We start from the raw sequence: 26,272 nt of genomic DNA, 5'->3' as shown, positions 1-26,272 counted from the left end.
TAGAAATTTAAAAAATCTAAAAAAATCAGTCCAGTCCCGCTTGGATGAATAAATAAGTGGATAGGCATGCTATAGTGGATAGTGGATAGGCATGCTATAGGAACTGGGAGAAGGGTTAGATGGTGAGGGAGTGAGATGTATAGCCATAACAACACTTGCCATTTCTTGGGCGGGGGGAGGGAGGGAGGGAGAGAGAGGGGGGGGGAGAGAGATGTTAATAAAAGGAAAAAATGGATAAAGGAATAAATTCAAGAATTAAAATAGCAAAAAGGAGAGGGGGAGAGAGAGAGAAAGAACTATTGGGATTATAACTCACCTCTTTTTTTAACCATCTGCTAATTTGCAATATTTGTAGCATTTAGACCCCCTTAGAAGCCAGATTGTAATTTAGTCCATTTCCCATGCTGCTGCATGATATATGGTATGTACCAGGGGTGGGTTCTACTTACCTTTACTACTGGTTCGCATCGTGCCCACGCTGTGAACCAGGGTAAAAGCTGGCATTAATTTTTTAAATAATATTCTTGCTTGTTATGCACAGAAGAGGGTAATGGCCTATTCCTATCACCAAAGTGCAAGATAACAATAAGTAGTTGATTCAGTGACAATAATCTGTGAAAAAATTACATTGTACTAAGCATAGTTATGTTATTATCGTGCCTCTATTTTAAAATGTTGCTTAAAGCAGGTGAAAGAAAGTATGAGCTGTCATTTATATCTAACAATGAAATTGTCTTTGTTGGCAAGTGAGCATAAACACAACTGTGGAAGAAAGCAAACATTCACATATCTGAATATATAATCGGGGCAGGCGCTGGAAACGTTGATGGACCAGTAACCAGGAGATTGTTCTATGGGATCCCATGTTAACAATCTCTTTTTACATGTCTTGCTATTCCACAACGAAAAATGTGAAAGGTTGATTTGTTGTTGAGTTAGCCTATTACCATAGCAAGATGGATTTGGGCCTCTATGGGATTTGCTCCTGAATTTAATTTGGCAATTGGGAGTCTTCCTTGCCCTCAAAAGGCTTTGAGAAGTTTTGGGTTCCTGAGCTAGGAGCCTATACTTCACTTCCACAAATCTTTCAGTCAGTTTTGCTGCTTTGGTGATGAATTCTGGGATTTGATTAAATACATACTCCTGTAAATTTGTGATAAGCTTTAGAAGAATTGCTCAAGAGTATCAGGTCCTTCAATCCTTGCTGTTTCTTTAGAGGCTGGGCAAATTTTACGTACTTAATTCAGATCATCTTAAAGAAGTTGTGGTAAAGTCCAGGTATTTCCTAATATATACATAACCCTGGGCCTTAACCCATTTCAGGACATACTGCTATTCTCCATGCTCTTTATCAGGTGTGATTGCAGGCAATGCTTCTTTTAATGCCATTTTAGGGTATGATACAGTATTAGACGAAGGAGGTGGTAGTACATCATCTCTTCAAAAGCCATCTTTCAATCCAGTGGCAAGTACCGCTACTCTCTTATTTTCCTTGAGAAGGTCATATACGATGGTTGCTGAAAGCTATTCATTAAGTAGAGGGTTCAGAACTGAATGTTGGACTCAGTCAGCTTTATTCACTTCAGTCAGACCTGAATGCAATGATTATGACCCTCCTTATCTGATTGGATCTCCCAATAGCATTTTATCTTGACCATAGTATCTTTTTGGATTACCATGGGATTGGGATTAAAGAGCCTTGCTTTATGGATTCTTCTTCTTCTTGAATATGCAATTCTAGTCATATGTTGTAAAGATTTCCTGGAGAGTCTTTTAAGTCTTTTCTAATCTTTTCCATGCTATTTAATAGCTAATGAAACTTCTGCAAAAGGTGGCCTATCAATCTGGAGTGAGTTATCATCAGTATGCTTATGATATCCAGCTGTGTGTGTATGTGTATTCCTTACTCAATATTGACATTAAAAAGGCCAGAGTGCTTGCAAACTGAACTGTAAACTTAATAGAATGTGATGTCAGCTATTCATTATAACCTACTACTTTTTGGCAAGCTACAACATTTACAAAATACAATATTTGTTTTTATAAAAGTATGAATATTTCAGTAGGAACAGCATTTGAGGCAGCTGGGAGAAATAGTAGTCTCATGCTGCTACAATATTTCAGAATTCTCAGAGTATTTTTTTGCATATCTCCCAAATACAAAATAAGGAAGCAGGGTATTAGGTCTGTTCAATTAAAAAAAGTATGCTAGTGTATCTTTCATATAAAATTGACACTTTTATAGATAATATGGACAACTATTTCTGATGAGCAAAAGACATGTAGGGGATATAATAAAAAAAATTGCAAGGAACTAGACATTGTTTATTCCTTGATAAATATTTGTTTTGGTGACAAAAGAATCTTGATAGCCTATGACTGTTTATTCACAAATACACTCCAGTAAATAACATGGGATTAAACCCCAGAGAGGGGTTAGATTTTAGTGGTATCATATTAAGGGTGCAAAAATCTAATTATTATCTCAATATTTTTAGTCATTTTACAACTAAGTTTCCAATTTACAATTGGCTTCAAGCTCGCTGGAATATGTATTTAATTTAAAACTGATTATTTTTATTCTTGATCCTTAACAATCGTAAATAAATAGAAAATTTTATAAAATGTATATAAAAATGACTGCATGAAGAGTTTATCAGAAATAGATGCTTACAATTCCTTTTCAGAGTTCCAGAAGTTGCAAATCATATTAAACAGACGATATTTTCTAAGGAAGAGACAATATTTTTATCTGGACAATATTTTTTAAGGAAGTAAATATAGTTAAAGACCAAATAAATAAAATTTTCCCAAATGGTTAGGTGACCAATTTGCAATATTTTGGTTTTAGGGTTCTGAATATCTCTCTTATTGTAGGATACTGAATGAGAAACATATTTAAATTTCAATCTGCATCTACAGAATTTTTAGAAAAAAATAGTATGTTGTTACCACGTTTTTACCATACCATTTTCATTCTGTCACCACTGTAATCACTATAGTTTTCAGAACAAAAAAAACAATTTACTGGGATTATTGTAAAAAGAGTTTCTGATGTGCTAAACATCTAGCTTTTGTGGACTGTGTTGCAGAAAGAATAATTACATAAAATAATTTCCATCTCACAATCTGTGTACTTCATAACAAAGGGAGTAACAAACACAACCAATATGCAATGCAATTAATTCAAGATTAACTAAATTGATCTACCCAATAAGTGAAAATAAATTAACACTCAATATGATAATGAATAGACAAAGAAAAAATTGAATGGAGCTTCAATCTCATTCCTATTAGGGTATTGTTACATTCTATGTTGGGCACAAATAAGACTGAGTAAATATATATTGTAGAATCTCTGAGATTTTAGAGGTATTTCTTCAAATCATATCTTTGCCTCAATAGTGCTATTACTATAAACAAAGATTACTATGAAGCTAAAGAATGTAGATCCATAAGAATTCATATCACATGCATTACAAAGTTTGGCCTTTCACTTATTTTTATAAGTGATAAAACTCAAATTGAAAATGACATGCTAACTTGTCTTAAAACTAATACAATCTGAAATAGTTAATCTAGAATACATAAGAACACTGTAACTGGTACTTCCAATTGAACATCTCTTCCCATAATTTATGTTCTTAGTAAAGCAGAAGAGTAAATAAAACACAAAAGCAGGACAAATGAAAAATGACATCATCTAATGTACTGATGAATTACATGAATTTCAGTCAATCCTATTTCATTTTTATATGCACTTACATATACAGTGCATATAAAGCCTACACACCCCTGTTAAAATGCCAAGTTTTTAAGATGTAAAAAAATCAGGCCACTTCAGAATTGCTTTCACCATTAATATAACCAAAATCTTTTAGGAGGGAAATAATAAAAAAAAACTTACAAGAACATAGTTGCATGAGTGTGAACACCCTCTTATAAGTGGGGATGAGGCACTGTTCAGGATTAAACAATCACATTCAACCTGGTTAAATAATGGTCAGTACATATCTGCCATCAATTAAAGTGACTCCGATGGAGCCCTTATAAAGTTCAGTGGTTCTAATAGGGTTAGATTGCCTCTTACAGCAAAAGACATGGTCTTCAAACAGCCAAAAAAGCATTAAAGGGATCTCATTGTTGAAAGGTGTCAATCAGAAGAAAGGTATAAAAACATTTCCAAGGTATTGGATAAACCATGGAATGATTAACAATGAAATAATTTAACAATGAAAACAGTCATCAATTAGTGGCACAAAATGCCACAATAGTGACATTATCAAACTCTGGATGTCTCTCCAAACCCGATAAAATAAAAAATATTCTGAAAGGCTGCCAAGAGGCCTACAAAATTCAGTGAAAATCAGAAATGTGATAGATAACTGTATTTTCCCAGAACACAGGGAAGCAAGAAACAGATCAACTCACTTAAAAACACAGATCAAATTACTTTTCTGCATAGCAAATATTGAGTTACATATTTCTAGCCTTTCTACATTGTATGGTGCAGTACAGCAATAAAATGATTTTAGTAATAAAAACAGCTAATAAATCAAAGAAGAACTGAAAAATTCAAAATACTTTTTTTTCAAATAATCAGATTGTAAATTTTTGCTAAAGTTAAATCAATCTACACATGACATTATTCTTTGCGCTATTCAAAAGTCCTGGTCTCAACATCTTTTTTAGTTTTGCAATGTCTAATTTCCCAGTGGTAAACGTAGAAAATATTGTCTATAGCAGGGGTTTCAAACTCAATTTCATTGAGGCCTGCATCAGGTTTCTGTTTGACCTCGGGAGGCCAGGGTGGACATGGCCATCTCAATGTCACTCATGTTGGGACCACCTGTGGTGGCCCAATCACTCTCTGCCAGCAAACACAGGCTCCCAAGCTCTATTTTCAGCTGCAACATCCTTCTGCAACCCTCTACCAGTGAAAACTGAGCCTGGAGGGCCACACACGGCCCTCCCAAACTCTATTTTTTGCTGAAAGAGGGACCACAGACTGGTCCTTCACTGTTTCCAGGGTGTCCCATGTACCAGATCTAAGCACACCATGGGCTGGATCTGGACAGTGGGCCTTGAGTTTGACATCTCTGTTCTATAGGATATCTTACTGCAGAGTGAACATATGGCCCTTCAAATACAATGGTGACACATTTCCCAATAAAATATAGCAATAGAATATTACTAGATAATGCAGTTCTTTTAAAGCCAGCATTCCAAATGCTGTTCTACACAGCAAAATAACACTATGCTAAAAATTCAGTTGGCTGCCAAGAAAAAAGACTTCAATGACCTCTTAGCTTGGAACATGGTAAGCAAGAAAATACAAAGGCAGTATAGAAAAGTACACATGATATGAAAAGCTTGGAAATAATTTTAACATTGCTAAGTAATCCATTATAACTAAATGTAAGGAATTCAGGACTGATAAATGTTCTTCTTTATATGATACTTGGTTATACTGGAATTGGTATATCTGGGGTAATAATTATTAAAAAGAAGACTGAACAACTTCATAAAGGATCAATGGCTGTCAGTGCTGATGGCTGTTAGCTCTGTCCAGAATCACAAGCAATTGTCTACATTATACAACAGGTGTTTGTGAGTAAAAATGGAAGAAACCTATCCTCATAATCATGTGGGTGACTTTTCTGAAACCATCTAAATGTGAGACATAGACAGATGGAATAGATGGGACACTGACTAGATTTAACACTGACTAGGTTACTACTCTTTTCCCCCAAAAATAAGACATTCCTGATAATAAGCCCAATTGGGCTTTTGAGTGTATGCACTAAAATAAGCCTTCCCCCCCTAAAAATAAGTCCTCCCTGAAAATACTTAAATGCAGGGCTGGAAATCAGATAAGATGGCAAGAGGAGCCCCATCTTGCTCCACGCGTCCCAAAATAATAAGACCTCCCCCATAATAAAGCCAAGTGCTTCTTTTGGGGTTCAAAAAAATATAACACAGGGTCTTTGTATAATAATAATAATAATACTTTGTATTATAATAATAATACATTGTATTATTTTTGTGCTTCAAATAAAATATAATTAAATGCAAGTTGTAAGATTTGTAAAATACAATTTATGCAGGTTATACAATTATAAAATGTTGCAAATATTATTACAAATAATAAAATACAAATAAAATTAGCTGCACACATATATAGACCAGCATCAAGTCATATGTTAGACTAGGAAGAAATCAAATCCCAAGATAAATGAAATGAGTATTGGTTGAGGTTGGAATAGAGGGACACATATGCTGCTAAATATTAGGCAAGTCACACCTTGTCAAAATAATATGAATGCTATTGATATGACAAAATGGAATAAATACCATTACTACTTAAATATCAGGATGAGAATTAACTATATAATATGGATGAATCTGGTAGAAGAATGATTAAGTGAAACATTTCAGGCAAACTTTGCCCACAGCCTGGAGTTTGATCCTATCAGGATTCAAGGTTGACTCAGTCTTGCATCCTTCCAAGGTCAGTAAAATGATGATTCAGAGTGCTGTAAAGTCTAAATGCTACTGCTATTGCTATTAAACAGCTTTGGAATTTTCTCCTGTTTAATAGGGAGTTATTTGCAACTGACTGCAAAACAGACTGCAACTGACATTACATTAAACTGAGGGGTTATAAACATTGGTTGAGTAACATATAATACTGTAATAACAGTATTCAATAATTATACAATTCAGTAATAACAGACAAGTCCAAAACAACTTACTCTCTGTGGAGTTACAGCTTGGCATGTAGAAGTCCCAGAAATTCTAGAAAATGAAGGCAATAAAAACTAGTTGAAAAACTAATATGCTTGCAAGCTCAATTTAAAAGTTTCTAATTTTATGAGATTTTTGTTTGAATATCACATTTTAAGCATTTTTTAAAAAAAATTAGGTGATTTCTCCCATTGGATATATTAGGTATTTAATTCTTTTCTATGGGACATGAAATACTGCTTTATTTCTCATAGGGCAAATTTTATGTTCATAGCTACCATTCAGACTTTATAACGCCAATCATACTCAATCTGATCATATAATATAGAAAAAAATGTAATTTATTTATTATTCAAGCCTGTTGTTAGGCTTTTTATTCATAATAGTTACATTTTCTCTATTTTAAAATGACATTTCATTTCTTTTTCCTGTATTGCAGGCCATTCCAATCTCAATGACGCAAGGCAGAGAGAAGCAACAGATAATTCTATAGTCACTATACAAATCAAATATGCACACTTAAGTAGCTTTGATATCTAATAAAATGGGTACTATAACAAACTCAACAAACCTGCAAAAAGTGAAAAGTTAATTTAGATAAATAAAACAAACTCAGAATTCAAATTATCCTATGCAAAAAGCTATTACAAGTTTCAATTCAAAGGTATGATTTTAAACAAGTCCAACAAATTTGACATTCAGATTGCTGAATCAGTTCAATAAATTGAATTATAACAGATGCCTTTGATTTGATTCAAAGATCTTAGCTCTTTTATGCATGCATATACCTGTTTTTATTAAAATGAGTCATCAAACTGATTCAATTCTCTGACTCATATGTCAAATTCAAATTAAATAATACTGAAACTTCAAATTAAACAGCAAACTGAAATCAAATTACAAATTGCAGAAGACCCATAATCTTATAAAGAACAGATTTTAATATGCAGTATTGCAAACACTGAAATTATTGGAATAATTTAGTAGAGTGATTATTTACAATATGTTATATATTAATTTTTATAAGATACAGAAGTGATTGCTAGCTTAGTAGAATATTAAGATAAGAGCCCAACAAATAATAGGGATTTTGAATGGGGAACAATTTGAATAAGAATGTAAATAAGTAATTCTGCAAGTATTTTATTGGACTAGATACTAACCTACATGAATCCTTGATTTAATCTAAAAGTTTTATTTGTATATTCGTCATAGTTCTTATTAAACTTCTGCTTTCTAAAATACTACAAATTTCTAACATCTTTAGAATAGATCAGTTATACCAGGCTAGAAATCAGTCTAATTTTGTCCATTTCATCTTCAGATATATTATTTCTTAAATCCAACCTATTTAATTTTAATCATAAGGGTTTTTTAAGCAACAACAAAGATAGCAATTAATATGTATAAATGTTAAATGCATATTTACTTACTAAATATTTACTGTAACCTTACAATAAAGATAGTATTAATACTCATGGTTTTGGTTTCTTGACTGGACTAAATCAAAAGACACATAAATCTTGTTAGTCTGAAAGTACTTGCTCCTCCCTTACTTTTACTTTCTAGGGAGATGTCAACTTTCCCTGGTAGTCCAATCAGAAAAACACAATGAGCCAATTCTACTTTATTGTAAGTCTACATTAACATTACATTAAACTTGCAACTCTGAAAATACAAATATTTCATCATCTCCTTTTACCATCTGATAAATTAGGGAGGATCCTTTCTTACTTTCTTTCTCTGCTTATTATATAGTGGGGGTTCCCTTCCTCAATGGCATCTCTTGTCCCGCTATATCCCAATTTCACATACCATTACAGGAGGCTCCTTTCTAAGGTTCTTTCCATACCTCCATTGCTTCTGTGGTTTGAGATATGTTTTGTGTGGCCATTGTCGAAGCTGCCACTTTTCCTACTGTCTCCCAAAGTTATTCTCACAGCCCATTATACCCATGGACTTGCACATAACATACGACCACTGTGATCACATTTTTCCATGTAGTACTCTGATAAAGACAACATATTTACAAATCACATCAATCTCATAGGCATTTTATACATTTTTAGCAGGCAAATAATGATAGCAATAGGCAGTAAATTCAGTGGCCATTTAATTTATTGTCTATAGAGTGAGTTTTTCTGTTTAAATAACCATTTGGATCATCTTTTAAATATGGGGCATACAAAATGTCAAGGTTTAACTTAGTTCTGACCTGCAATTTGTATAGGATCAGGAAAGTTCACTTCAGAATATGTACATATCAAACTGCTCACAATTCTGCGCATTAGTCTCATTCATTAATATCTGATAAGGTTTTCATCCCAGAAAAAAAATCATGTTCACTTTCCTATACAGAAGTACATTACTTGCAGAATCCCGTCAATTCAACATTTATTGAATCATACTGAGTAATGAATATAACAGAATAACAGAGTTGGGAGGGACCTTGGAGGTCTTCTAGTCCAACCTGCTGCTCAAAAAGGGTACCTATACCATTTCAAACAAAAGGTTGTCCAATCTCTTCTTTAAATTTTTAAGTCATTCAACTTCTGAAGGCAAGTCATTACACTGATTAATTGTTCTAACTGTCATGAAATTTCTCCTTAATTCTAAGCTGGTTCTCTCCTTGATTTCTTCAACAATGAAATAAAACCTGCAATTCGTGACCATTTGCTTTTAAAAGGATCTTTAAAAACAAAATATTGGTTTGTTTGTTTTGGCAGAAGGAACATAGAAAACTCCAAAGAGAACGAAAAATCAAAGATGAGAAAATATTTTTACTTGCAGTGGAAACTTTTATTCACAACTAATATCTCTCCTTGTGTTGAGCAGGAAAGACCAGATTTTTTAAAAACAATCTATACAGAATGTTAATAATAAATTACATTAATGATATATATTCACAAGAGTTCATTAAGGATATCTTTTAATTCCTCATTTTACTTATCTTGTCAATAAAGAGTTTGTGTGTTTGTCTCCTAGGAAAGAGAGAGAAAGAGAAACAGAGAAACATAAAAAACCAGGCTTTGAAGGCTTTGAAGGACAGGATATACTGCCTACTAAAATAAATGTAATATAGGATCACTAAGTCTCAGTTTAATTGTTAACTGATATACAGTATGTAATTCAGTCCAGATACACGCTTTTGAGTTCATTTAAACCACAGCATGATTTTGATTGCAGGTTCACTCACAAAGTCTCATCACAATAGACCTAGCAGAGATCATTCCTTGTAAATCTTATTCTCATTCTTGAGCTAACAAAGATAATTAAAGTGACCCATAGAAAAAGAAAAAAAGCAAGACCATAAACAGAGCAGACAATTCAAGTCATAGTGTATCAGAAAGGCAGATAATTAAACAAGTTCATTTCCAGAACAAAAAAAGCAAGTCCATAAAACTGTTACCAATTCAGAACTGTTTTTAAGAGGTCTCAATATCTTCAAGCAAAAATTGATAGCTAACTAGAAGCAGAGAGGAGATCCATCAGAGGTTCCTTAGATATTTCATAACATGCCTAATAATTAGTTGGCTACTTGTTCCAAAACAGAAACCATTTATAATTCCAAGGAAGGACTAGACACCTATAACTACCTATAGTTATAGGACTACTTAAAGACTTCTATAACTATATAACCTTCATGGTAAAATAAAAAAATAAAGTAGCCAATCAATCAATTTTTATTATAGTCACAGACCAGCAACATGAAGTAGTAGATACTCACAATTAATCAAAGCATTTCACTCTACATTTTTGAAATTCAACTTTCTTAAAAGAACATACGCTCTGCTAATTAAAGTTAAAATATGATAGTGGAGAAAGATACCTAAATTACAGAATAACTTTTGCACATAGTAGTTTTAATATGATTATACAATACACCGGGATCCCCAATCTCTACCACGGACCAGTCTGTGGCTTGTTAGGAACTGTGTCACAGATGACTGGTGGGTGAACAAGCATAACCAACACCCTCCTGATCTGTGGAAAAAATGTCTTTCAAAATAACGGTCCCTGGGTGTCGCTGTCATAGACCAATGCATGTCTACTCAAGAGTAAAGGTAAAGGTAAAGGTTCCCCTCGCACATACGTGCTAGTTGTTGCCGACTCTAGGGGGCAATGCTCATCTCCGTTTCAAAGCCGAAGAGCCAGCACTGTCCGAAGACGTCTCCGTGGTCATGTGGCCGGCATGACTTACTGCCAAAGGCGCACAGAACACTATTACCTTCCCACCAAAGGTGGTCCCTATTTTTTCTACTTGCATTTTTACATGCTTTCGAAACTGCTAGGTTGGCAGAAGCTGGGACAAGTAACGGGAGCTCACCCCATTACACGGCAGTACTAGGGATTCGAACCGCCGAGCTGCCGAGTAAGTTAAATCAATTAACAGCCAGGTAGGCCTTCTGAGGCATATTCTGCACATGAATTTATGAATGAAAGTTCTGAACTGTTTCAAAGCAAAATTTGAAAAAAGCCTCATATTTCTGTAACATTCTCTTGTTAAAACATTAAGATTTAGACAGACAGTGAAAGCTAGCCATTATATCATAATATGCAAAGTTTGATTTGTACTAAAAGCCTGTTTAGAATTGAAGAAACACAATTGGCATTATATGTCAACTAATTGAAAGCTAATGTACTTTAATTAATTGGGAGATCTCTTTTAGCTTTGTATACATGCAAAGCGTCATTCAAATTTTGGCCTATTGAATTTACTTGTTAAAAATGTCTTTAGATAACTTTTTATGCGGTGGAAGAACTACATATCTGTCTTGGTGCTGGCACTTCAGTATAGCAGTTGTTTATAAAACTGTAATCCCCAGCCATCCATGTCACCCAATAGATTCTCCTTACTAAAAGACATTTTGAGATTTAAGAGGTTTATAATTTAGTTTCCAACAAGTGGTTTTATATATATTTAATAGTGGAAAAGCTGAATCTTTTTTGGCCTTTGCCAATTAAAATCAAATTTAGATGACTGTTCAACATTCTGTCAGCAAACAATTCTGTTGGTTGTATGCATTTGGGTTACTTAATCAATGTCCTATATTCTAACTTTTCAACAACCCTCCACCTAAGAAATGAAGTTTTGTGGGAAATTATAGCAATTTCCAATTGTATTGATTTTAATTTTTATTATTGAAATATCTTTGTATTTTGAATAGTAAAAAAGAAAATGAAACACTAGTTGTACGTATAATAGTATTCAATAAAAAACAAGCTGCAGCACCAAACCAATAGTAGACTATCTGAAAAATGTTGAACAACATTGAATTAAGTAATATATGAATGGCAGATTACCAAGAGGTCCCAAACTATCGAGTGGGCTGGGTAATTAAAACAAAACAAAATAAATTTACAAGGTGTCAGTGGCAAATCATTTTCTCATGATTTGTCACTATATCTTATATACGTTATCATCATGAGTCAATTTTATATTTATAACACCTTTATAAGGATTTGGAAGTATTTACTTTTATAATGTATAATGGTATGGGAAAATGGATGGATGGATAGATGGATGGATGGATGGATGGATGGATGGAGAGAAAGAGAGAAAAAAAAGCTTCAGAAGGATCTACGTGAGCCTATTAAAAACACAACTGTTTTGTTTTTTTTTGTTTACATTTATACCCCGCCCTTCTCCGAAGACTCAGGGCGGCTTACAGTGTATAAGGCAATAGTCTCATTCTATTTGTATATTTTTACAAAGTCAACTTATTGCCCCCCCAACAATCTGGGTCCTCATTTTACCTACCTTATAAAGGATGGAAGGCTGAGTCAACCTTGGGCTGGGCTTGAACCTGCACTAATTGCAGGCTTTGTGTTCTTAATAACAGGCTTTACCAGCCTGAGCTATCCGGCCCTTATCCGGTTTTAATTATTTAAAAGGAGATGCTTGTTCACACTCTTGTCTAAGGCAAAACACCTCTGTTGACTGTTTTGCACAGCTTTTTCCATAAACAGAAATAATTATTTCATTTGTAGAAAACCAATATTTCTCTTCAGACTGTGTAAACCTTTCAACTTTTACCATCTTAATATAGTTTTTTTTTCATGTTCTATCAGAAAGAAAAAGATCATGTAAAACATTCATATTAGAAAATAGGATAAAAATCAGTATAGCTCAAAAGCACATTATGGATGGGGTGTTCTGTGCTTGAGATTTGACGATTTGATGTTTGTCTATCGTGTTCAAAGAGGACCTTGATATCTAACAGGTTGTGGGCTGTCCATGATGCAGGTGGCTGGCAAGGCCTATATGAGCACGAAATGTTCTGCAACATGTTCTGGGCACCATTGTTGCAGCATTTGCAGCTCTAGCTTTGTGGAATGCTCACTTCTCTTGTGCTATGGTTGTTCTTCTGTCTTCAAATGTTTGGCAGCATTGGTGGATCAATGTCTGCCATGTCTGGGGGTCAGCAATGTGTGGCTCAAGAGCCACATGCAGCTCTTTGGGCCCTCTCCTGCGGCTTCCTGTCAGATGATCCCACCACTGGCTGGTCCTGCCCCTCACTATCCCTCCCACTTACTCCTCACCTGTTCTGAGAAGAGAAGGGCAACTGTGGCAGATGGAGACTCTTTCCATATTCCAGAGTGGGAGCAAAGCACCCCTCTACTTGCCTCTTTTTCTGGCCCTTGTTGGTGTTGTGCACACCTCAGCTACTGGGGGAGACACCCAACTTTTCTCCACCCTGAGACACTGTCTGGGCCAGCTGCAGCCAATAGTCCCCATTGTAATGGGCTCCAGGAGGAGGAGAGGTGATAACATCTACTCCATTGTGAAGCGTGCTAAGTCTACTATTGACCTCACCCCATTCCTAAGAGGACTATAAGGGGCGTGCATAAGAGCACAAAAGTGCCTACCGTTCCTGTCCTATTGTTCCCTTCATTATATCAAATTAACATAGCTGTTGCATACTTTTACATATATATATAATATATATATATATTATGATGTGTTGTTTTTTATTTATGTCGATGTTTGTGTATACTATTGTGACAAAATGAAATTTAAAAAAAAGTGTGCTGCGCAAGATGCTGCAAGAGCAGCGAGCAGCCATAGAGGCAATGAGAGCAGCGGTGTCAGCAGCCAGGCCAGCCAGTATCTCAGGGCAGAGACAAAGTTGCACATCTCCCTGTATTCCTCTTGCTGCCACCATGGCTGGGCTTCCATCAGCATGGTATGAACTGATGGCAGGCCTGCTCTGGAGAGGACTTCTGTGTCTGGCACCTTGTCCTGCCACCGGATCCTCAGAATTCTGTGGAGGCAGGTCATGTGGAAGTGATTCAATTGCCTAGCATGCCTCCTGTATACAGTTCAAGTCTCACTGGCATACATCAGGGTAGTTAGCACTACTGCTCGGTAGACTCTGAGCTTTGTAGCAAGGCTTATTTCACAGCAGTCCCACATGTTGATCAATAGTCTGCCAAATGCAGAGCTTGCCTTGGCGATTCTGCAGTTGACCTCAATGTCAATTGTCACTGCACTGGAGAGGGTGCTGCCAAGGTATGTAAATTGGTCCACTGCTTGCAGCTTTTGTCCCTTCACTGTGATGGTGGGCTCTTGGTGTTGGGCTTTTGGAGCTGGCTAATGTATCACTTCGGCCTTCTTCATGTTGATGAGGAGGCCAAAGTTGTCACATGCTGCTGCAAATTTGTCCACACCATCATGGAATTGATGTACCATCAGGATGAATCTATCAGGGCACCCAAACTTTGACATGATGCACTGCAGACCTTCATGACTGACAGTGTCAAAAGCCTTAGTGAGATCCAAGAAGGTGGTGTACAATTCATGATTCTGCTTTTGACACTAATCTTAGAGCTGTCGGGCTGCGAAGATCATGTCCACAGTGCCACACTCTTTGTAGAAGCCACACTGTGTCTCAGGTAATAAACCCTGTTCCAGGTGGTCAGTCAGGTGGTTCAGCAATACCCATGCAAGAATCTTTCCTGCGATGGAAAGCAGTAATATTCCTCTATAATTATCACACACTTGTCGATTCCCTTTCCTCTTATAGAGGTGTACAATGGATCATCCTTCAGTTCCTGAGGAATGGATCCTCGATTCCAGAAAGATTGGAACAGGTGAGTGAGTTTGTTGACAAACACTGCATTGTCATCTTTACAGACCTCCACTGGGATCACATCAGATCCTGGGCCCTTGCCACTGGACAACTGGTTTATGGCCTGTAGGGTTTTAGTCTTCAGAGATAAGTGCTTAAGATAAGCTATAAGACAGTCACAGAGCAGAAGACTTACTCTACTTTGGTCGGTCACCTGTGAGGTGAAGATCTTCAGCATATTTTATTGATAACCCATACAGGAGTATATATAGTGTACCTAAAGAAGATAGTCGCATAAGTAAAAAGACTCAAGAAACATAGGATTTCATAGATAGAAAACAGTACCTTCAACTGAGTCCAGAAACAAACTGACAATCAAGCAGCAACCATTATTTAAATATTACCTTATAAAGATGCCTCGTACAAAAGCAGGTGAAAGCTATATTCTTCACTAAGTGAAGCTTCTGAATAATCCTAAAAAACAGCCTCAAATAGAATGTAAACCCAATGTGAGATGATGAAAGTATCAAAGACATTGTCCAGGATCACAACTGGCATATCAGACGAAATTGGGCAGAAGTTCTGTAGGTCAGGTCTTTTACTTGCTATTCCTCAGAAACTATCAATCTAGAAGACTTTCCAAGTTGCAAAGTAGTCTTTTAGGTGGAGTGTTACATTTTATTTGGAAATAGAACAATATTTGGAATCAAAAGTCATAATATTGCTTTATTGTAAATAAAATTAAACATGGGAAATAATTAAAGTGCTTAAATGCATTCTGGTCACAATTGAGTATTGAAAAATCATTGTGACAATTTGAGACATGCAGTGTCTCTAAGCTAATCATACTTTTTAGGAAATAATATAAGGAATATATTATTAGTACTATAGTAGTATTTGCCTTCAGTGTTGATGAAAAAGTAGGAGAGAAAACAAAGTACATCGTATTTCACAACACTTTTAGTTGTTTTCATTCACATGTAAGCAACTTGAGTTGGAACTATTGTGGATGTGAAGACGTTATCTAATATTTTCAGACTGAAACAGTTGAAAGAATACTGTAAAACAAGTATTCTATACATATTTTGCTGTTTCCTCTTGAATGATCAGTTTTTGTCTATAATTCAGTTTGTCAGTCATAGCTTATATACAAAGTAGATTGATCAGTTTTTCTAAAAATGCCCAAGCTGCTATATAATGCCTGTTATTTAAATTTCACATTCACATCACTTAGCTAGTTTGGGCAATTATAAAATACATCAACATAGATGTGTTCTGTTGCATTAAACTATCTAGAAGCAGGATGTTAGGAATTAGTTTTAGTTTTGGCATATGACAAAATTGGTTATCTTTGTAGATAAGGACGCCAAGTCACTTTGATAGAAAAGGATGAGCTGATATGTTCACTATTCCACTGACAGAAAAGCATACCCACAGAAATAACTTATATGACTTGTTTTATTTTAAAAATTGGCATAGTATAAATATTTCCACTATAATAACTTTTAAAAGCAACAAAACTGCCAAAACAGAATATCATTCTCCTATCATAAATTATATTTCCTAAGTGCTCATTTAATTACTTCTAAACTGAAAAACATGGCCCAAAATATTTTTAAGAGAATGAATATTAACTAAAGAAATAAAATTTCAGTATTGTAGTAAATTCAGTAAATTTTCAGTATTGCATTGTTGCTGAACAAGGAAGATCAACATGTGACTGAGAAAAGTTCCACATTCTTAAGGCATAAGCCATTTGACATATTCAAACAGATTTCCAAAATTTTGCAAGCATCCATTGGCTTATATATTTAAAAGGATTTTTCCCAGATACATTATGTCTTAACTGTAGTCGTTCATCATGACTGAATATTGAGTATGTACATGCGTCTCTTCCTCTCAATAACCAGAATAAAACTGGAGTGCATTGTTAAGTTCAACTTCAGAGGCCCTGGTTTCTGTTATGTGAAGATTAGATAATAATATATTATCTAATCTTCACACAACAAGAAACAAGTTTTCCTCAGTAATAGTTGCAAAAATTCTGAAATGCCTTCTCTATGGTAATCCTCTAGAATCCCCTTCTCTATAAAATCCATCAATCCCATGATGTCTGGCAGGAGAGACATGCTGCGCACCCTGTCTGAAAAGAGTTTCAACTGATGGGAATCTAAGAGTGAACCTTTTCTGGGATATACCCATCCTCTGAAACATTAACCCTCCTGAGGTGAGATTCGTTCCAAACCTCAGACTTTTCAGAAAGCTTAAAAACATGCCCGTTCCCCACAGCAAGCTTGGAGATTCCTTGCTTATAGGGACCGAGCGCATCAGTTGTATTTGTAACATCTTATTTCTCATGATCTGGATTATTTATTCTTATTGTTGTTGCCCTGCAGTAGTTAAAGTGCAGTATTGCAGACAAATTCTGCCCACAGCCTGGAGTTCAATCCTGAGGAAGCTCAAGGTGGACTCAGTCTTCCATCCTTACCAGGTCAATACAATGAGGACCCAGATTGTTTGGGGCAATATGCAAATAATAGTCTACAACGTAACCACCCAGAGAGTGGTGTTAAGCACTAGGGATGGTATATAAGCCTATTGCTATTTTAATGTTTTTTTAAAAAAATATATCATAATTCTTGGTTTTATTATATACTGCTAGAGTCACTTTATAGGAGATGGGTAGACATATAAATTTCACAAATATATAAAATACTATTACCCTGTTTCTCCCAAAATAACAACATCCTTTGATAATAAGCCCAATCGGGCTTTTGAGTGCATGGCAATAAGGCCAAGTGCTTATTCCAGGGTTCAAAAAAATATAAGAAGGCTCTTATTTTCAGGGAAACACGATATTAAATATTTACCATGTTTTTTTTAACTTTTCAATTTTATTTTGGTTTTAACACTGAGTTTTGTTTTAGAATTCCTCTCCTCCTTTGCTTTGACTGTTTTATTTTAAGATCATCTTTGGATTCTATTAATTTTATTAAGAATAGCAATAGTACTTAGACTTATGTACTGCTTCATAGTGCCTTACAGCACTCTCTAAGTGGTTTACAAAGTCTACATATTGACTCCAACTATCTGGGTCCTCATTTCATTGACCTCAGAAGGATGGAAGGCTGAGTCAACCCTGAGCTGGTCAGGATCGAACTCTGGTAGTGAGCTGAATTAGCCTCAAATACTGCATTCTAACTGCATCACCACATCTCAATAGAATAGAATAACTCTATTGAAGAATACAGGTAGCCCTCAATTTACAATAGTTCATTTAGTGACTGTTCGAATTACAACAGCACTGAAAAAATTATTTATGACCATTTTCCACACTTATGGTCGTTGCAGCATGCCCATGGTCACGTGATTTATATTTATATGTTTGTCAACTGACTCACATTTATGATAGTAGCAATGTCCCAGAGTATGTAACCCCCTTTTATTACTTTCTGACAAGCAAAGTCAATGGGAAAACCATTGATTGTTATGATTCACTTAACGTTCCTGTTACTAATTTAAGAACTGCAATGATTCAGTTAACAAATGTGGAGAGAAAAGTCATAAAATGGGATAAAACTCACTTAACAATTTTTTCACTTAGCAACATAAATTTTGGGCTCAATTGTAGTTATAAGTTGAGGACTACCTATATAGCATGCAGAACTAAACATTGTGGCATTCCATCAATATAACTCTCCAGTTTGATAAGAATCACTCTTACAATTTTCAAGCCACCTAAGTATTTACTTCATTGTCATGCCACCCATCTCATACTTATCTAGCTTCCAGTCAGACTATCAGTGTGCCTTTTCAAATGATTTGCTAAAATAAAAGCATGATATATCCACAAACTTGCCAGAATCAGTTAAGAGAATTACCAAGAAACAAGACAAAGTTACTCTGACAAGATTTATTTTTGAGAAATCTGTGCTGACTTACAATTACCCTTTATTTTCAAGATGCTTAAGCAGCACTCTCTTTATGATTTTTAGTATGTCTTAACATTAATGGATGAAATTTAGCAGACCATTAGCTAGTCCTTTGATACACTATTAACCTATTAAATTTATATCACTAGAAATTTGAATTAATTCAAGTAAAATAAATTCCCTAATTTTGTTTCTGCTAGCCTCAAGTTTCAGCCCTTGTCTTTTGGTGATATAGAAATGAAATAAATACATTTCTTGATGTATTTTTATTTTATTTTTGAAGAAAGAATCAAAACAGTAGCCACAGGCTTGCTTTCTTTTTTCAGTTATTTTGTCCTTATCCATATTTTTCTCCTTTTTTTTATTTTGACTATAGCTAAAGGACACATTTTGTTTTACTTTGTTCATTCTGTGCTTTCTTATTATTAACTGGATTATTATTATCTATTATTAGTACTGGATACATATGTATTTTTGCTAGTTAATTGGCCATCTTTCTGCCTTTTAATTTGTCCTCCTTTTTCAATTTTTCACAAAGGTTTTATGTAGCTATGTTTTCCTCTATGGTCAACTGTTTTTGCAAACAGATGCAAAAGAAAATCACAATCTTACCTATGGGTGGTGGTATTCCATTTACAGGGGTTCCTCTAGTTTGAAGTTCACGTGGAAGAATTGATACATATTTTATATTAAGCAGATAAATTTGCACCGGGTGTATTTAAAGCCATTTGGTAACAGTTTCTAAACTGTAAAAAAATAAAATAAAGGAAAACAAAACCCCAGACATTCTTATATTCCACATAACTTTTAGCTTATATGTAATTTTCACTTTAATCTATTCCAGTGCCAGTAAATGGATTCCAGAAGTGCCTATGCACATTACATGCCTAAAAGTATTATTAGAGTTGTACAAAACGTTCTGAAAGATACCTTCCTTGTGGCATTCCTGTGGGTGAAGTGCCTCTCTAGAGCTTCTCCTTGAAGCACCAAAGTACTCATGGTACAATCCACTTTGAGAGCTTCCAAACTCATCTGTTATGAGACTGATGGTGAAGCTAGCTGATTTTCTAAATGGTTTGCACACTTCTACTTATTAGAAGTCCTAAGTATGATTAAAGTTATATTCTGGATTTCTTTCAATGAACTTAAACTTTCTGGTTTCATGTCCCATTTTTGAATTTTCATCATATGCTACACAGGCAAATGTATTTACTTATTTGATTTAAATAAGATAAAGAAAAGCACATTGAAATAAACAAATAGGAAATATAGGTAAGCAACATGAAAATATATACAATATACAGTATGACAAAGATATCCAGGAAATAATAATTCTGACAGAATTTTTATTCTATTCACTACTTTTCTATCTACTGTATTTATCTACTGTCTGTCCGTCTGTCTATCTATCTATCATATAAGAGCAGAGAGGCTAAAATGTTATACATGTGTAGAAGTTCTGGCAACCTCTAATGTTGGAGCACTCACAACTTCTGAGGTAAGTAATTCTGCTGATTACAATTAGAAGATGTCTCCAACATATGGAACAAAGTATAGACAGATCTAACACAACATTATTGAAGCTCGAGGGGAGGGAGCCATATAATAAACTCTATAATCATTTATAGGTTTAATTTTGAAGGATAGCAATGTCTAATTTCTCTTGATTCTTCCCAATGGATCCAGTGAAAGTTATATTATGACACAGAAAAATAGTTTATTTTTTCTTTCCAGTATTTCTGCTGCAGATATTCTTATCTGAGCAGAATTTTCTTCTGACAAATAGATGCAGAACTGCAATAACCAGACATCCAACTTTTACTCTGTCATCATTAGATAGTTTCAGGAAAAAAAGGCAATTTAGATATTAGGATTGATTGATATCTGTCTAAATGGCTGTTATCTACTTTTGACAAGGGCTGATTAATTTAATAATGTTTAACATTCATTTCAAATAATTTGTTTTGTTATTTTGTATAATTTATATGACCACTGGAGAATTCCAGTTTTAGAATACAGATTGCTGACTTCAGGAAAATTTGAAGTATAACCTTGCCTTTGTAAATGTTTGCTTGTTAAATACACTATTTCTATGTCAATAAAGATTTGGTGCTTCGAGAAAAACACATTTAGAACTTAGCTCTAAGGTATTCCATTATCTCTACCTCAATGCTTTTCATTTCTGAGACTAGCGATATCAGGTTCATAATATTTTACTGACAGGTCAATGAGTTAAGTTCAGCATAATGTGAACAATGTGGGCTCATAGTGGACATTACATACAGGAATGTCACAGTTCAGAATGATATATGCCTGAAGACCCCAACATTATTTTCTTCATAATACCATCAGTTGAAAGTATAAGTATTAACTGATTGTGTGTCAACTAATATAGTAAATGTAGTACTACTCCTCATTTATAGATGTGGTTATCAATATTTTGACAAATATTTGATAGATTCAGTTTTAATTGACCAAAGTTATTATGTAACAATAAAATGGTTTTTTTGAGAAAATTTGGACTGACTATAAGGACATGTCTATAGAGATTCTCAGTCATCCAGGTCATGGTTGTCCTAAAGCGAAATCTCTTTGAAGAAAAACCAGAAAGTCCAGTTTCAAGAGACAACTGGACTTTCTAGTTTTTCTTTGAAGAGGTTTCATTTCTCATCCAAGAAGCTTCTTCAGCTCTGAGTAAATGAAGTTGTTGAAGTGCTGTCCCGGTGTTTGGAGGCTGTACGGGTCTGGATGGGGAGAAACAGGCTCAAGCTTAATCCCTCCAAGACGGAGTGGCTGTGGATGCCGGCACCCCGATTCAGTCAGCTGCAGCCGCGGCTGGCTGTTGGAGGCGAGTTACTGGCCCCAAAGGATAGGGTGCGCAACTTGGGTGTCCTCCTGGACGATCGGCTGTCGTTTGAAGATCATTTGACGGCCGTCTCCAGGAGGGCCTTCCACCAGGTTCGCCTGGTTCGGCAGTTGCGCCCCTTCCTTGATCGGGATGCCTTATGCACAGTCACTCATGCGCTCGTTACCTCTCGCTTGGATTACTGTAATGCTCTCTACATGGGGCTCCCCTTGAAGTGCGCTCGGAGGCTTCAGTTAGTCCAGAATGCAGCTGCGCGGGTTATAGAGGGAGCTATGCGTAGCTCCCATGTAACACCGCTCCTGCGCAGCCTGCACTGGCTGCCTGTGGCCTTCCGGGTACACTTTAAGGTGTTGGTTATGACCTTTAAAGCGCTCCATGGCTTAGGACCTGGGTACATACGGGACCGCCTGCTGTTACCACACGCCTCCCACAGACCCATACGCTCCCATAGAGAGGGACTTCTCAGGGTGCCGTCCGCCAAACAATGTTGGCTGGCGGCCCCCAGGGGAAGGGCCTTCTCTGTGGGGGCTCCCACACTCTGGAACGAGCTTCCCCCGGGTTTACGCCAAATACCTGACCTTCGGACATTTCGTCGCGAACTCAAGACCCATCTTTTTATCCGCGTGGGGCTGGCTTAAATTGGGATTTTAATGTTAAATTTATTAATTTTAAACGGGGTCTTAGCATGGTAAATTTTAATCACTGGGCTAATTTAAATAAGTTTTTTAAATCGTATTTTAAACTTGTATATTGTATTGTCGGTTTTATTATGCCTGTACACCGCCCTGAGTCCTTCGGGAGAAGGGCGGTATAAAAATCAAATCAAATAAATAAATAAATAAATAAATCACTGAAGAAGCTTCCAGGATGAGAAGCGAAATCTCTTCAAAGAAAAACCAGGAAAACCAGAAAGTCCCATTGCCTCTTGAAAAATCAGCTTTGGGACAACTATAAGGGCACAACAATTTAATAATACAAAAAGTTCTACATAAGATACAAATTACATATAAAATATCAGGCAAGGAATAGTTTTAAATGATACAATATCATATAATGCATTTATGATAATCCAGATGTCTTATGGCATTAAACAGTATTGTTCAAAATGTAGAATATGTATCTTGGTGCATGCAGATTTTTATCAGTTTTGAAAGAAAATCCAGTTAGGCTCAGCATAATGTGGATTCTGGATTCAAGTCTCATGTTTGTTCAATTACTGTGAGAATTATAAAACCAATAACTAGGTAAGTTTATTTCTAAATTATACTTTTATTTATGGATTTTGAAAAATTATCAGAAATTATGCACCTAGAATAATTCTCTATTACAAAATTTTAATTTAACTTCTATAATTTGTTCTTCTAATGGAATGTTGAGAAATATCAGTGACCTTAAAAAAAAAATCCCAATAGCCAGGTTAAAGAGATTTTTGATGGTGGTAAAGTATTCAAAAACTGTATTTTCCCTCTTTCCTGCAATAGAGAAGATACTTATGTTCAGAACAAGTACCTGAAATGGCTGCTTTCATTCTTTCAACCACATTTCCTTATCAGTCTCTGATTCAAAATGTACTCTGAAAACATTCCAAAGAAAATAACCCATGCAAAGTTAAAGTTCAAGACTCCTTTCATACTTTCCTTCTTTGTCTAACTACGGAGTATAAATCTCAACCCCTAAAAAAATTCTGCTGCAAGTTGATGTAAATGCTATTTATATCAGAATATATACAACAGTTATGCTTTTATATCTCCAATAGATAGATCTTCTGCAAGCAAATCATATTTACTTGAAAGGTGGCATCCTTGATTTTAAGGTAACAATCATTGTATGATCAAACAGAGAAAAACTTTTTCACCCACATATTCATATTCTCAACAAATCTAAGCTAATTCCCCTATTTTTAAGATGTGTTGGGGGGGAAATAACCTTTTTCATAGATGCAATATAATTAGTCCCTTTTTGCAAGCTATCTGGTCAGATAACAGATAACAAACTTTTAAGATGAAACAAGTAGGAAGAAAATAACTTTGATAAACACCTGCAAATATGCACATATGAGTTCTGTACCTCAGGGTGCTACTGATTTTTCATTCATGTCTGGAGTAGAGATATCTTCTAAAATTTAATATTCTTTGCAAAATTTGTAAAGTTGAACAACTTTTATTTGGAAGGTATTTCCAGGCATTTTAATGTTGTGGGATTTTTTTCCCCAAAATCAGAAATATGAAAAGCTTCACTACTTTTCTACATTTTCTTCTTGTCCACAGCAAAGGAGAAAAAATTCTTTACATTTAAATGAAAGGAAATGCAGTTAAATTGCTTAACTTGGGCTTGTTTTGTTTATTTTTTAAAATTAAGATGTTAAATTATTACACGTTGTAATGTTGTTGGCATGCACCGTTTTTTTACTCTAAATTTTATGCACTCAGGAGATTTTGCAGTTATTTCTGAACTTCCTGTCACATAACATTTTATGTAGTTTTTAAAATAAAACTGGTAAGATTTTCAAACCAATCAGTCATACAAATTAGAATTATTAATTATTAATTGATTACCTGGCAACTATTTAGGGCATCTTTCCCACATCTGTCAAAAACCTTTAGCACATATTTGATTCCATATATAAAATAAAATGCAGCAAGGTCTTCAGAAGAACCTATCGTAGTATCCAAACTTAGGATAATTTCATTTTTGTACAAGTTTATCTGTTTCAGAACAAAGGAACTTGACACCTTGTGATTAACCAAGAGTTGTTAGTAAATATGGTCAAAAGAAAATGAAAAGCTGATGGTCCATAATAGAAGCCTCCTGTGTAACAAAGGGTGAAGTTGAATACAAGCACAGATGAAAATGGGGGTGGCTGGGAGGAAGGATACCCCTCCTCATTTCGCTTGAAAAATAAAGGACAGAGAAATGAGTCTTGCTGGCAGACAGATAACTTGCAGGCCCTGACCCTTCGACTCACCAGGAATTCAAACACAAAGCTCTTTTCATAGTGACCGTCTTATACATTCTCAGATAAGGCAGCACATAAGCAAAGGAATTTCCAAAACAGAGGCTATTGTGGACACTGTTGCAATAGATGGTTGTTTCTTTTCTCATTCTCCCTGTTGACGGCACACCTGGGAGTGTTTATATGCAGATATGCCACCTCCTTCTTTGGATCAATTTAAATAACTATGTGGTTTTTCATTCAGGAATCATTAACCTTCCCCGTGATGTGCATGGAAGGCAGTAGACAAGCATGACAGAGAGGAGGGAGCCTGGAATCAACTCTCTGATCAAGATTATTCTCTCATCCCAATCAAAAATAAATAAATATCAACATGCACATAAAGAAAACTGGGCATATTTATAGCCATATTTCAAATCTGGACTCACCGTCAGAAAGAAAGCAACAGTTGCCTGAAGTTTGTGGTAATTTTTGTCTTGCTCCACTGCACTTTTTTCCCCCAAGGCTGTCCGGAGCTTACAGCTCAGAGATGCCACATAGAGGCCCTTTATGTGATACGGCTTATTTGCCTGTCAGCCTGAAAACAAGTTTCTGCACTGAGCAATAGTCCATTTTGTTGAACTCTTGAGTAGCATATCCACAAAACTCCTGTAATTGTCTAGAGCAGCAGCTGGCTCTTGGCAACTCACCGCACCCTGGATTCACTTTTCCGTTGCACTGAGAAAAGCTTTAAGCTGTTCGCCTCCTCCTAGTTTAAAAGTTTAGTTAGTGGTGGGTGGAGAGAGGATTCAGTTCAGAAAGGAAACTGCGCATAATCAGAACTTGGAGAGCTTCCTCTGTTCCTCTCTCCTCCCCCCTTCCCAACCAAGCTAAGCAGCCACTGCTCCTTCATAGAATTTAGGAATGTAAAGGGAGGACTCAAAAGAGGCCCAGTCAGACAAACCTTTCTCAATCAATTAGCTTGCAACCATTACTTGTGACCTAAGGTCACACAGCATAAGTGTGTGGGGTGTGCCTTGAGGAGCACCAAAGCTGCTTATTAAAACTTACATAACCCAAAGTGTGCTAAAAAAAAAAAAAAGGAAATCAAATCAAACACAATCTGAAAATGGAGGAAGGAGGGAGAAAAACTTTTGCTAATATTAATCTAATACAGGAAATTATTAGATGGTTTTGGAAGAAACTAAGTGAATATAGAGCTTAGGAGTCCAATGCTTCTATGAATTTATTTATTTATTTATTTTATTTATTTATTTATTTATTTATTTTATTTTATTTTATTTTATTTTGTCAAACACAACAGTATATATTAGTATACGCATGAAATAACCACACAATTTGAATACAACCAAAGGGAACATTAGGACAGGAACGGTAGGTATGCTGGTGCTCTTATGCACGCCCCTTACAGACCTCTTAGGAATGGGGTGAGGTCAACAGTAGACAGTTATTATTCTTTTAAAATGTCCATTTTATTTTGGGGGGCATTGGTAAGGCTAATCAGTGTTTATAGGGTAACAGCTAATACTGCTAAATGAAACTATGTTAAGAAATAGCTTGGTATCGGTTTTGAATTTGATTTTATTACTATCAGATCAGTTTTATTCTATTTGTAAAACTATTTTTAGTTATAGTTTCTCCATTATGTATTACTTTAAACATTTCAGCTTAAAAGCAATTGCATCCACCATACAGGCAGAAT

The 26,272-nt window shown here is 35.4% G+C and overlaps 1 protein-coding gene across 2 annotated transcripts in view; it reads right to left on the bottom strand.

Moving 5' to 3' along the window:
• CXADR (CXADR Ig-like cell adhesion molecule) overlaps positions 1-25,344 on the bottom strand; it is a 365,654-nt gene extending 340,310 nt beyond the window's left edge. For both annotated transcript variants that reach the window (XM_058186358.1, XM_058186359.1), the window contains exons 1-2: positions 24,999-25,344; positions 6,756-6,798 (exon numbers count right to left, since the gene is read on the bottom strand). The gene's annotated coding sequence lies outside the window, so the exon portion shown is untranslated. The remainder of the gene's footprint in view (positions 1-6,755; positions 6,799-24,998) is intronic.
• Between the last annotated feature and the right edge of the window lie 928 nt (positions 25,345-26,272).

This window comes from Ahaetulla prasina, chromosome 5 (assembly GCF_028640845.1).
Source record: "Ahaetulla prasina isolate Xishuangbanna chromosome 5, ASM2864084v1, whole genome shotgun sequence".
Classification (NCBI taxonomy): domain Eukaryota; kingdom Metazoa; phylum Chordata; class Lepidosauria; order Squamata; family Colubridae; genus Ahaetulla; species Ahaetulla prasina.
This window is presented reverse-complemented; position numbering and strand designations above follow the sequence as displayed.